The 14,926-nt window shown below is 41.1% G+C and overlaps 1 long non-coding RNA gene across 1 annotated transcript; it reads right to left on the reverse strand.

The window, feature by feature from the left end:
* Positions 1-736: 736 nt before the first annotated feature.
* On the reverse strand, positions 737-12,542 carry LOC121990085. The gene is made up of 2 exons (XR_006114441.1): positions 11,844-12,542; positions 737-978 (listed from the first exon to the last, which is right to left on the reverse strand). It is a non-coding gene; the product is annotated as an uncharacterized LOC121990085 (long non-coding RNA).
* Positions 12,543-14,926: the final 2,384 nt, after the last annotated feature.

The raw sequence follows: 14,926 nt of genomic DNA on the forward strand, positions 1-14,926 counted from the left end.
TGGCTAATTCAGTCTTTTTTATGTATGTACAACTCATGTACTCATATGTGCCTACCAAATTATCTAACCCGACACAAGAAATTCATGGATCAGAATCTCCTTGAAAGAGAGTAAGTTGGTCATCTACTAACCGAACTAATAAGAGTAAATTGGTATTCTACTAGCTGAACCAACAATAATAAATTAGTCCTCTACTGATCGAACCAACAAGAGTATGTGACTCTAGCTCTTGCCTAACTAGTAATCGCAGAAACTAGTAATATTGGTAGTCTGGTAGGAGAAATCCCCTGAGACTATAATTCCTAATCTCCAATAGGGTTTGATAGACCTAAACAGTGGCTAACACACACATGTCATACATGCTACAAATAACTGGACAAATACCAACAGAAATGTATCATAACAGTATACAAACATACTTCTAGTAGCTTGGAGATGTCATGTTGCTACTTGGTCCCAAAACTTAAAAGTCACATCAAGAAAATAAATCATAAATATCCAAAAACATAAGAAAACATGCCTCATAAACCTGTAGCTCTGATACCAATAAATTATCACACCCTGAGGGTAAGGTTGTCCTACAAAAATTGGATAGCACTTCCCCTATAACAATAACCTATATACATAGGCCACCTAGCTATACAAGAATAATATATACATTCCACACAGTTGGAATCAAAACATAACCATGCAAAATAAAAAACAGCCCACACGGCTAGACCAAATACACAGCGGAAGACATAAGTAAGATATATAAACAATACAACTGACTACAAGATGTCCCATCTTGATATAATAAGTACATAACTAAATAAAAGAAAGTCACAAATCCAAAAACCCACACAGAGGATACATATTGCAAATATAAGTACAAAACCAATAATCTGTGAGGAAATGATAATGAAAGAAATAGCTTGATGTGATATGGGACTGGCGGACAGGATATCCAAGTGACATCATAAATCCTCTATATACTCCCTGACGAAAGAAAAATCAATATAAGGGGTGGTGAGTGTGGGGGACTCAACGGGTAATAGATAGATAGTACATGAACATAATATATATAGAGATTTAAAGATATACAGTCTCATAAGGAAAAATAACATGAACTACAGTGATATCATATTAAATGTCCATATCTAAACTCATATACTAAACAAGTAATAGAAAGTTAGGTGTAGTAAGGATCTGCAATAGTACTCCTCATAACTATAAGGGTAACATGTGAAGTATATAAATACTACCAATAAGTAAGCCAGTGTTGAAGCACATGTAACAGGTATATAACTCAGTCATATGTAAATATATCACAATCATATGGATACAATAAAAAAATAGCATAAGCTAACATAATATCATAAGTGTACACATAACTTGGTCACTCTCGCCCACCCCTCTACACCACGACCCCTGTATGGTCGAGAGGTTGGGATAATGATGTAACACCCAAAAATTCTCAAAACTATTTTAGAAATATTCTATGATTTTTTCTGGAATTTTAGGATATTTTTACAGAATTTTTAGAGTAGCGGAGGTAGCAAAAACAAATAGAAAACGAAAACGGCCCAAGCGGGAATTGAACCCGAGACCTATGGTTTACAGATAATTTTAGTAACCAGTTGAACCCAGCAGGGTCGTGCTGAAAGGAAAGGGAAACATATATATTTAAGTTGGAGTTGGGCCGGAATTATCACTTAATATAAATAGGAAATAATTAGGTGAAGAGTTATTTTCTTGGATCGTAGCTTTCTCCACCACAACCTAAATCCGCCGCCCACTTCTCCTCTCCCTCTCTCAGGGCCAACCACAAGGAAGGCTGAGGTTCGGCCCAAGGACACTTTCCGGCGACGACTTCGACACGAGGACACTCCCCTCCGCGAGAGGAACGCATAGACGCGAGAAGATCGTCGAAAGGATCGTCTCCTTCGGAAATCTAGCGATTAGAATCGTAAGAAAATCCGAACAGGAGGTAAGAAACCCCTCACCTACAGTATAAGTAGCTTCCGTGTGAATTCCATGTTTTAGTTTAGTAATATGTAGACTTTCGGCACAAGGATGCGAATTATTGCATACAAAGTGTTCGATTAAATTATTTAGCACAGAAAAATACAACTTAGGCATTTTAATAGCTCAGTAAATGCAATAGAAGTATTTAAATAGTTTAGTTAGCCTTGCCACAGCATATATGGGACTACGGTCCAATGGGTGGGTACCCACAGTCGCCTCTAGGTTCAGATAACCTAGTAGAAGCAAGGTAAATTAATTAGCTATGATTCAGTATTTTATTTTCAGTAGTGGCACTGTACAGGATTAGATATCCATTGGGCTGGGCTCCCATAGTCGGTCCCTAGGTTTAGATAACCTAGTAAACCTTGCTAAATTCGGGATTTGCAACCCCGGGTTTGGTTGAGTATGCGAGCATAGCATGTACAGTTGTCGGGCCCATTAGCAGTATGATTATGTATTTTAATCTATTATATTATAGTTTTTCAAAACTCACAAAGATCAGTTATGTTAGTTGAGTTTGAATTCAGTTCCAGACTAGCTTAATTCATGTTCAGCTCAGTTTTCCTTGTTGTTACACATGATAGTTATGGTTAGCTTTGTATGCCATGCTTTGGTGTTCATGTTCAGCTTTTATTACACATGTTTAGATGATAGTATGCCATGACTAGCTTTGATTTCTATGTATGATAACATGCCATGTTTCAGTCTAATCAGTGCACTTTCAAACAGCATGTTTTAAAAGCAAATTGCATCGAATGCATGTTTTAGTGAGGTAGATGGTTTCTTACTAAGCGAAAGCTTATAGATACTTTCTTTTCCTTATACTGCAGATAAAGGTAAAGGAAAGATGGACTAGCGGAGGCTGGAGGACAATGTTACAAGGATGTGTGTGGGCAGGAACTTGGAAAGAAGATTTTAGGGAACTCTAGCAAGCTTTGTTTAAACATTAATACTTTTTAGTGTTTTAGCAATTTGCACTTTAGTATGTTGATCGCTATGAATTAGTTAACCATGCACTCTATTATGCTTAGAACATTGTTCTTTATGATGTTAGAATGTTAGTTGTGGTTGTTAGAGTGTTTCCTAGCCATCTTAGAACATGTAATATGATTGAGGCACGAAATAGTGCTGAAATCAGGGGTTCTGGTTCGAAATCAGAAACCCAGAACGATCTACAGATCGATCAGAATTGGGTTGTGCCACTGGATCGGTCAGCTGACCGATCAAGTCGCGAACAGAGAGTTAGTGTCTGTTATGGATCGGTCAGCCGACCGATCCAGATGCGAACAGAGAGTACAGAAGCTCACTGATCGGTCAGCCGACCTATCAGTGAGCCACTGGATCGGTCAGCTGACCGATCAAGAGTCTTTCTCCGTGCCAGTATCAAGCTGGATCGATCACTGGATCGATCCGATAGCCCAATCGATTCGTGAATCGATTGAAATGCCTGATTACAGCTAGCAGGACATCCGAGAGGCATAGATTATCTTCCCTAGCATGTGTACAACTCCTAGGTACACCTAGAATATTAAGTTCAGATTTTACAGTAATCAGATTAGTAAAATTTTAATCAATCCATATTTCCGCAATAGTAATTTAGCACAACATAATGTAGCGATCGGCCTCACAGCCTAGTTAGTAGGAGGCGGGTCGTTACAGAGTGGTATCAGAGCAGTGTTCCATACTTCCTACACACACATCAGCATTGTACCTGCAGCTTCCAAGTAAGAATACCTCTCACTTTGTATGTTTATTGCTTTTCTGTTATAGATAATTAAAGCATGCTCGTTTATGATAGTAGTTAACATGATAACAATAGTTTCTCTATTATGCTTGTGTTAGTCATGTATGTCTGCATGTCTTTAGAAATGGCACGAGGATGCCCGACTAGAAGGGCACCACTGAGCCCGATGAGGCGGTAGTTGGTGCCTCCCCGGACCTTACACTAGTGGCTCGATTCTGACTAATGAGCACAGCGAGAAATAGCCACCTTAAAGGCTAGTCAGTAGAACACTCCCACTGCCCGGAGCCTAACCTTACGACACCGGTGGTCTTAGAGGTTCCACAGTCCGACCCTCGGCACGGTAGCCCAGAGAGAGAGCCTATCGATCCAGTGGCGAGAGTCAAGCCGAGAATTTCTCGGCGAATGAACCATGGGATGCTCGGGCATGGTTCAAAACACCGGAAAGTACGATGGAGCTGGCCAGAACATGAGAAGGTGAAGTGCGCCTCCTTCTGTCGGACGGGAGATGCACGTATGTGGTGGAGAGAATCGGGCGGCGCCCGGTGAACCGAGATGACATGGGGCGACTTGAGAAGGAATTCTTTGAAGAGTTCGTTCACATGCGGGTCACCAACCGTCACTACGACGAGTTCAGAGTTTCGTCGGGCAACCTATCGGTTGAGGAAGCCGTGAAGAAATTCAACAGTTTGGCTCGTCTATGCCCAATTAGTCGACAGAAGGGAACGAATCCGGTGATGCTCAAGATGCTGGAGGAAATAGCAATGAACGTGGCTAGTGGCGTTCATAGGCCATAAACCACAGAAGAATTAGTGAGCAGTGCTCTAATCACTTAGCATTACCAGAATAGCATCAAGCAGCAGAAGCAAGCCCTCTCAGAAGCTAAAGGTCAAGGAGGCTCAGGCACTCAAAAACAGCAGGGCCACAGCTCCCATGGCTCTAACTGGAAAGGGAACTCCAGAAAAGGAGGGCCAGCCAGCAAGCAACCCAGTTATCCAAAGTGTGCTACTTGTGGGAAATTCCATCCTGGAGTTTGTCGTAAGGGCACACGAGGATGTTTTGAATGCGGACAGGAAGGGCATATGGCCAAGCAGTGTCCAAACAAGACCAGTCTTCCTCAGCCACAGCCGATTCAGTATGGAGGCCAGCCAGCTCAGTTACATCAGATGCAGGCCGCTTTAGATGGTCCACATATCAGCCAGGGCAGATTAGAAGCCCCTCCAGCTACGACCAATGCGAGGATCTACTCACTCACCAGAGAGGACGTAGCAAATGCCTCGACAGTTGTTACAGGTCAGATTAGTATTTTACAAAGTACAACTGTCTTATTCGATACTGGAGCTACCCATTCATACATATCCAGGGCATTTCTGAGAAGTTAGCGGTACCTCCAGAGGTACTCAGTAGCCAGTTCCTTACGACGTTACCCTGACTCAAAGCAGTGCCAGTCACTATAGCGGACAGAGAGCTCTTTTGCGATCTGATAGTGATTAATATGACCGACTACGACGTCATCTTTGGGATGGACTTCTTGATCAAATACGGTGCCTCCATCGAGTGCCGTAAACAGAAAGTCATATTCCAACCTGAAGCGGAAGCACAGTTCGAATTCGTCGGAGAACCCAGGAGAAAGGCCAAGAAGTTTCTCTCAGCTATGAAGGCACAGAGGTTGATGGATTCAGGATGTACGGGGTTCTTAGCACACGTAGTCAGCACCAGTCAGGACAAGGACCAACAGCTAGCAGAGGTCCGAGTCGTATGTGACTACCCAGCAGTCTTCCCTGAAGAGTTACCAGGCCTAGCACCAGACAGGGAGATCGAATTTGAGATAGAGCTCATTCCCGGTACCAATCCTATCTCCAAAGCACCTTACCGCATGGCTCCAGCAGAACTGAAGGAACTTCATGAGCAACTACAGGAGCTGCATGACAAGGGCTTCATCCGTCCTAGTTACTCACCATGGGGAGCACCTGTATTGTTCGTGAAGAAGAAAGACGGGAGCATGCGCCTGTGTATAGACTACCGGGCACTGAACCAAGTCACAATCAAGAACAGGTATCCTCTTCCCAGAATAGATGACCCGTTTGATCAGCTAAAGGGAGCAGCAGTGTTCTCTAAAATAGACCTCAGATCAGGTTATCATCAGGTGAAGGTTAAAGAAGGGGGCATACCCAAGACAACATTCAGGACTAGATAAGGACATTACGAGTTCGTAGGCATGCCCTTTGGCGTGACAAATGCTCCAGCTACTTTCATGGACCTTATGAATAGGGTATTCAGAGAATATTTAGATAGGTTCATTATCGTGTTCATCGATGACATCCTTATCTATTCTAGAACTCAGGAAGAACACGTAGAGCACCTGAAAATAGTATTGTAGACCCTTCAGCAGAATCAGCTGTACGCCAAGTTCACCAAATGTGAATTTTGGCTAAATCAGGTGTCCTTCCTGGGTCACATCATCTCAAAGGATGGTATCATGGTAGACCCCAGTAAGATAGAAGCTGTGAGCAACTGGAAAAGACCCAAGAACGCCAGTGAGATCAGAAGCTTTCTGGGATTAGCAGGTTACTACAGGAAATTCGTAGAGGACTTCTCCAGGAAAGCCTCTCCACTGATAGCTCTTACCAGAAAGAACAGAAAATTTCAGTGGACAGAGGACTGTGAGAACAGTTTCAGCGAGCTGAAAAGGATAGTATCATGGTAGACCCCAGTAAGATAGAAGCTGTGAGCAACTAGAAAAGACCCAAGAACGCTAGTGAGATCAGAAGCTTTCTGGGATTAGCAGGTTACTACAGGAAATTCGTAGAGGACTTCACCAGGATAGCCTCCCCACTGACAGCTCTTACCAGAAAGAACAGAAAATTTCAGTGGACAGAGGACTGTGAGAACAGTTTCAGCGAGCTGAAAAGGAGATTGACCAGTACACCTATTCTGACTCTACCAGAGAACGCAGATAGCTTTGACATATATAGTGATGCCTCGAAGTTGGGACTAGAAGCAGTGCTGATGCAAGATGGCAAGGTGATCGCCTATGCCTCCAGACAACTTAAGGATTATGAGAAGAACTATCCTACTCATGACCTTGAGCTTGCAGCAGTGGTGTTCACTCTCAAGATTTGGAGACATTACTTGTATGGAGCTCAGTGCAGAGTGTATACAGATCATCAGAGTCTGAAGTACTTCTTCACTCAGAAGGATCTGAATATGCGACAGCGCAGATGGCTAGAACTGGTCAAAGACTACGACATAGATATCCTCTACCACCCAGGAAAAGCGAATAGGGTAGCAGACGCCCTCAGCAGGAAGTCCAGCGCTACCCTATTATCTCTAGCAGCCATGTCACCGCCCCTACAGAAGGAGATCTCAGATTTCGGTCTCGAGCTCATAGTCGGACAGCTCTCTACTATGACATTAGAGTCTACCTTGCTCGGTGACATCCAGACAGCTCAGGAGCAGGATCCTGAAATTCAGAGAATCAAGCAAGGTTTAGCAGAATCAGAAGCTGGAGAGTTCAGAATATCAGATAGCGGGGTGTTGTATTTTGGTGACAGACTATGTGTTCCGGATCATGAGGAACTACAGAGGAAAATTCTAGATGAGGCTCACAGGACTCCTTATGCGATGCATCCTGGTTCCACCAAAATGTACCAAGACTTGAAGAAACGATTTTGGTGGCTTGGGATGAAGAGGGACATCGCTAGATATGTCAGCACCTGTCTGACCTGTCAGAGGGTCAAGGTAGAACATCAGAAACCAGGAGGAGTTCTGCAGCCTATTCAGATTCCAGAATGGAAGTGGGAGGACATTTCTATGGATTTTATAGTGGGACTACCCAGAACCACGAATGGTTTCAACACCATTTGGGTAATAGTCGACAGGTTAACTAAATCAGCCCACTTCCTAGCTATCAGAATATCCTATTCCATGGAGCAGTTAGCTCAGTTTTATCTCAAGGAGATCGTCAGGCTGCATGGAGTCCCACGAACCATTATTTCAGACAGAGACAGTAGGTTCACATCACACTTCTGGGAGTGTGTACAAACAGCTTTGGGCACGAAGTTAAAATTTAACACAGCTTTCCATCCTCAGACAGATGGAAAAACGGAGCGGGTAAATCAGGTACTCGAAGATATGCTCCGAGCATGTGCCCTAGATTTCAAAGGAAGTTGGTGCAAATATCTGAGTCTAGCAGAATTTGCATACAACAACAGCTATCAGGCCACTATCGGCATGGCACCTTACGAGGCTCTCTATGGGCGGAGGTGTAGATCTCCAATCTGCTGGTATGAGAGTGGTGAACAGAAAGAACTAGAACTTCAGACAGATCTAGTAGCAGATACCACAGCAGCTATACAGCAGATCCGCCAGAGGATAGAGACAACTCAGAGCCGCCAGAAAAGCTATGCTGATACATGGCGCAAACCTTTAGAGTTCTTAGTTGGGGATTCAGTGTTCCTCAGAGTAGCTCCCATGAAGGGAGTAATGCGGTTTGGGAAAAAGGGCAAGCTAAGTCCCAGATGTGTGGGACCATACCTTATCAGTAGAAGAGTGGGCAAGGTAGCATATGAGCTAGAGCTACCCCAGGAAATGTCAGCTGTCCACAATGTATTTCATGTCTCTATGTTGAAGAAGCATACCCCAGATGCCACCCAGGTGATTGAGCCCCAGTCGGTACAGATCCGCGAAGACCTCAGCTATGACAGTCGGCCTATTCAGATAATAGACCGAGCAGTTAAGAAATTGCGGAACAAGGAAGTACCATTAGTTAAGGTTATTTGGCACAGTCACACAGCAGAAGAGGCAACTTGGGAGATAGAAGCCAGCATGAGACAGAAGTACCCAGAATTATTCTAAGTTTGAGGATGAAATTTTTATAAGGTATGGGGAATTGTAACGCCCGAAAATTCTCAAAACTATTTTAGAAATATTCTATGATTTTTCTGGAATTTTAGGATCTTTTTACAGAATTTTTAGAGTAACGGAGGTAGCAAAAACAAATAGAAAACGAAAACGGCCCAAGCGGGAATTGAACCCGAGACCTATGGTTTACGGATAATTTTAGTAACCAGTTGAACCCAGCAGGGCCGTGCTAAAAGGAAAGGGAAACATATATATTTAAGTTGGAGTTGGGCCGGAATTATCACTTAATATAAATAGGAAATAATTAGGTGAAGAGTTATTTTCTTGGATCGTAGCTTTCTCCACCACAACCTAATTCCGCCGCCCACTTCTCCTCTCCCTCTCTCGGCGCCAACCACAAGGAAGGCTGAGGTTCGGCCCAAGGACACTTTCCGGCGACGACTTCGACACGAGGACACTCCCCTCCACGAGAGGAACGCATAGACGCGAGAAGATCGTCGAAAGAATCGTCTCCTTCGGAAATCTAGCGATTAGAATCGTAAGAAAATCTGAACAGGAGGTAAGAAACCCCTCACCTGCAGTATAAGTAGCTTCTGTGTGAATTCCATGTTTTAGTTTAGTAATATGTAGACTTTCGGCACAAGGATGCGAATTATTGCATACTAAGTGTTCGATTAAATTATTTAGCACAGAAAAATGCAACTTAGGCATTTTAATATGCAATAGAAGCATTTAAATAGTTTAGTTAGCCTTGCCACAGCATATATGGGACTACGGTCCAATGGGTGGGCACCCACAGTCGCCTCTAGATTCAGATAACCTAGTAGAAGCAAGGTAAATTAATTAGCTATGATTCAGTATTTTATTTTCAGTAGTGGCACTGTACAGGATTAGATATCCATTGGGCTGGGCTCCCATAGTCGGTCCCTAGGTTTAGATAACCTAGTAAAACTTTCTAAATTCGGGATTTGCAACCCCGGGTTTAGTTGAGGATGCGCGCATAGCATGTACAGTTGTCGGGCCCATTAGCAGTATGATTATGTATTTTAATCTATTATATTATAGTTTTTCAAAACTCACAAAGATCAGTTATGTTAGTTGAGTTTGAATTCAGTTCCAGACTAGCTTAATTCATGTTCAGCTCAGTTTTCCTTGTTGTTACACATGATAGTTATGGTTAGCTTTGTATGCCATGCTTTGGTGTTCATGTTCAGCTTTTATTACACATGTTTAGATGATAGTATGCCATGACTAGCTTTGATTTCTATGTATGATAACATGCCATGTTTCAGTCTAATCAGTGCACATTCAAACAGCATGTTTTAAAAGCATATTGCATCGAATGCATGTTTTAGTGAGGTAGATGGTTTCTTACCACGCGAAAGCTTATAGATACTTTCTTTTCCTTATACTGCAGATAAAGGTAAAGGAAAGAAGGACTAGCGGAGGCTGGAGGACAATGCTACGAGGATGTGTGTGGGCAGGAACTTGGAAAGAAGATTTTAGGGAACTCTAGCAAGCTTTGTTTAAACATTAGTACTTTTTAGTGTTTTAGCAATTTGCACTTTAGTATGTTGATCGCTATGAATTAGTTAACCATGCACTCTATTATGCTTAGAACATTGTTCTTTATGATGTTAGAATGTTAGTTGTGGTTGTTAGAGTGTTTCCTAGCCATCTTAGAACATGTAATGTGATTGAGGCACGAAATAGTGCTGAAATCGGGGTTACGTTGAAATCGAAACCCGGATCGATCTGATCGATCGAATTGTGCCTTTGGATCGGTCGGTGACCGATCCGATCGTGAACAGAGTTAGCGTCTGTATGGATCGGTCGGCCGATCCGATCGATCTTAACAGAAGCTCAGCGATCGGTCGGTAGGCGATCGGTGAGCCAATCGATCTGGCCGATCGGTGTACTCTGGATCGGTCGGTGGGCCGATCCACCGCATCATAAGCAATATAGCTTATGGATCGGTCACCAACCGATCGAGTTTGTCTGATCGATTGGATCCATCCTGATCGATCCGATGATCGATTCATGGATCAATTGAAATGCTACAGCTAACAGGACATCCGAGAGGCATAGATTATCTTCCCTAGCATGTGTACAACTCCTAGGTACACCTAGAATATTAAGTTCAGATTTTACAATAATCAGTTTAGTAAAATTTTAATCAATCCAGATTTCCGCAATAGTAATTTAGCACAGCATAATGTAGCGATCGGCCTCACAGCCTAGTCAGTAGAAGGCGGGTCGTTACAAATGATAACTATACAATACTACAGCTATCACTACTCTCGAGTGACTGAGTGGACAGTTTGCATAGCAGCTAACTAGCAACATTACAATGGGGTCCTTGCTGCTCACAACTCTAGCTACCACTACCCATGAGTGACCAAGTGGGAACACGATAGGACAAGCGACATGTACTCTAGCTACCACTACATATGAGTGGCCGAGTGTGCGCTCTAGCCAACGACTCTCTCAACCAAAAGGCAAAAATTTTCGCCGACATGCATGCAATGATATGATGAGCAAGATGCAACAGTCAGCACATATATAAATAGAAATTAACTATGCTATAATAAAACTAGCATGCTCAATAAGGTACATGAATAAACAGCAATCAAAGTAAGTAAACATGTTATTTAGTATCTGCTAAATATCATAGATGGCAATGAGAGACTGTATATATATAAATTCGATCATCTCAAAGATCAAGTAGGTATGTATCAAGATCAGGAAAATTATGAGTAGAGTCGAGGTAAATACTGCAACTATTTGAGTATCTAGCTCATGCACTAAAGTCAAAATACTAAAGAGATAAAGTAGGAAGCACCCACCTTTATCCTAGCTCGTATCAACTGACTCCCACATCAAGATGCTCATCTTAAATCAGAGTTTTGCATCAAAAGGTATAGTTTAGCTAAATCCCATCATGTATCAACTAGCTAAATTAAATCCAAACCCAATTAGAAAATCCTAATGGTAACGATCATTGGTTAACCCCCAATCCATCTATCCATTGAATTAGGTTTAACTCAATCCATTTCATTAATCCACATTCAATAGAGATAATCCTACACAAGTAAACACCATCCTCAACTAAATAAACCATATTTATTCCTTCAATATCCCAAATGCACAAGTAATCAATATATTAAAATAAGCATTCTCCCAATTAACCAATCCAACTATGTGAGTTTAATAAGAAGCAAGATTTCGTTACCCCACATCTTCTTACTGTGGATGTTCACTGCCCTAGCAACAGCTCACAACTACAGATGACTGGCGGTGGAACTGATGGCACATATAGAGGAAGCAAGAGGAATTAGGGCATTTCAACAAACATATGTTCGGCATCACCGACATGACCAAATGAGCAGGACATAAGAGCAGTGTTAATAAAGGCATCTGAGTCACAACCAATCTTAGCAATGCATCCGTGGTGACAAGGTTGGAATTTAGAAGGAAGTGAAGAGATGGCTGGCAGTGGGTCAACCTGCTGGGCCCGGTACAACTAAAGGGGTGATGGCAGCTCTCGCAGTGGTCGGTGGCACTAGATCGGGTGTAAAGAACATTGAAGAGGAAACTAGTTGTGTTGGTTGCTACATCAGCACTGATGAAGAGGGGCGACAGAATTATTCCTCAAGATGATTGAGAGATGGGGCGACGACGATCTCTCACATAGTTGGCTACTGGATCAGAACAAGAGTACCGAAGAGGCGGCACTCTGGTGACCCTCAAGTGGCTCTCGGGTGTCGGCGATGGTGGATCAGGAGGGGAAAGAAGGGACGATGTCGCGGGGTCTCACGGATCATGTAGAGAAGTGGATTCGTGATGGTAGCTCTGACACGGTCGGCGGCTATAGCACTGCCGGAGCGGCATGGCCGGCCAACGTGGGGAGGAGGAAGGAGAGGTTGGCAATGAAGAGGGGAATCCGGTTCGGGTGAGGAAACTAGGCTTATATACCCATACCTAGGTTTAATTAATCTAGCATATGTTTAACTAAATCAATCAACTCCCATTTAAGAGATATTCTAAATAGGTTTTCTCTTAGCCCAATAAATTGATCCCCATGAAATGTGTCATATGAATTCTGTTTAAATCCCAAAAAAAATTCTCAAAAATTCTAATAATGTTATTTCTCAAATAACACTTATTATTTAATTATTGTATATCACAAATTAAACTCTAATTAATTTAATGAACTAATTAAAATTAAAATTAACTTAATTAAAATTTAATAAACTTAAAATAAATTTAATTAAAATTAAAAATTAACTTAATTAAAATTTATTAACTTAAAATAATTTAACTTAATAAACTCAATTAATTAAACTTCACTTAATCTAAGTTAATGACTAAATTCATTTAACATACTTAAATTTAATCTAAATTAATTACTTAATCTAAGTAAATCCAATCACCAAATAATTTAACTTAATTCAAATTAACCAATTAACTTAAATTAACAACTAATTTACTTAATTCTACTTAATTTAACTTACCTAATCAAACTTGACTTAAATTTAATTTAACTTTAACCAATAAAATAAATAAACTAATTTATCTAACTTAAATAAACTAATTTATCAAATTAATTTATTTAACCTAATTCACTCAAAATTAACCTTAAATTAATTAAACCTAAATTAATTTTAAATTAACCTTAAATTAATTAAACCTAAATTAATTCACAATTAACCTTAAATTAATTAAATGTAAATTAACTTTAAATTAACCTTAAATTAATTAAACCTAAATTAACTTTGAATTAACCTTAAACCTAATTAACTTAAAAATTAACCTTTAATTAAATTAAAACTTAAACAATTTTAATCCTTTTAACTACTTAAATAAAATTAATACAAATTGTTAAACCTATCAAGGCGCCTGGAGTTAATCTAGGTGACTCAAATCGTTGTCCAAAACTGCCCACAATTTCATAAAACCACCCATAATTTGGGATAAGGGTGTTTGGATCGATTCCAGGCACCCTAAAATGCTTTCTATTGAGGTGCCTGGAACCATCTCCATGTGCTTGGAACCATCTCCATGTGCCTGGATTACATCTATATAAGGCACCCAAAGCTTCAGCTTTAGGCCCCTAAAATCGAAAATCCAACATGGTTTACTCCACTATTCTCAAGTCTACTCCACATGCAATCAACCAAGGTCATCATTGCCTATATAATGATCCAAAAAAATACCTTTGTAATCTAGGTACCCCAAGATGATTTTGAAGTGATCAACCAAGTCAAGTTACGCTTTGCATTGTTTGATACCTTATGTCTAAGTGTGCAAGGACTTAGGAACATAAGAAGTTGAGCGAAAGATACAACAGACGAGAAGGATTGCACGAGAAGTAAATTTATGGGCTCGGTCCATTCGAGAGATGAGAAGCTACGGAAGAGTACACCGGTAGATGAGAAGGATGTGTGCGATGCCTCTGAGGAATGAGAAGCTAGAGAGAAGTCTACTCAAGGAGAAGGTCGGAGTTGGATTCGAGTGAGCTCAAGTTTGAATGGCCATAGAATCACCCAAACGATTAGAATAGTCGGATAAGTCAACATGAAGTTGACTTGCTCGATCGCCTGGAGTCTAGGAGCCCGAACCAGCCTAGTACCGTGTAGGTACCTCTTTGGACCGTCACGATGAGAATAACTCTCGGAGTCCATGTCAGCACCAATCCAGGTGCTCGGGTGAGGATAAAATATTATCATCAAGCCATTAAAGAGTCATTGCGAAACAGATAAGGTGCACAGATGGGAGTGCCCAGAGCTACCACGTTAGCCAATGGAAAAATTCAACTAGTAGGTTATAAATAGAGCTTTTGTCCTTGGAGTTAAAAGAAATACTTGTAAACAAATTATGTGCTTCCATCTCTTTAGTATGTAATTTCTTCACTGAGCTTTCAATGTCTATAAGAGAATTCTCCGCCTTCCAAGAAGGAGGTCTTTGTTGGATTGAAAGCGCTAGAAGGGGGGTGAATAGAGATCATGGCTTTCACTTTCATTTTAGAAAACTCAAAGTAAAATTCAGTGGAAATAATAAAAAAATAAACACACTAACACCAAGATTTACTTAGTTCAGAGCCTGGGGTGACTCCTACTCCAAGGCCCACGCTCGTTGAGCGTTTACTTTGGGCAATCCCTATAAGCATAGGAATATTACAGTTTGAAATACAATTAAAGCAGTAATAAAGTATATACCGAAAATAGAAAATAATAAGTTTGAAGCTCTTGGTCGTCGGGGTCTTGCTATAGCTTTTTTTGGATCATCTTTTGAGCAACACAGAGAAGATAGATT

Source organism: Zingiber officinale, chromosome 6B (genome assembly GCF_018446385.1).
Source record: "Zingiber officinale cultivar Zhangliang chromosome 6B, Zo_v1.1, whole genome shotgun sequence".
Lineage (NCBI taxonomy): Eukaryota > Viridiplantae > Streptophyta > Magnoliopsida > Zingiberales > Zingiberaceae > Zingiber > Zingiber officinale.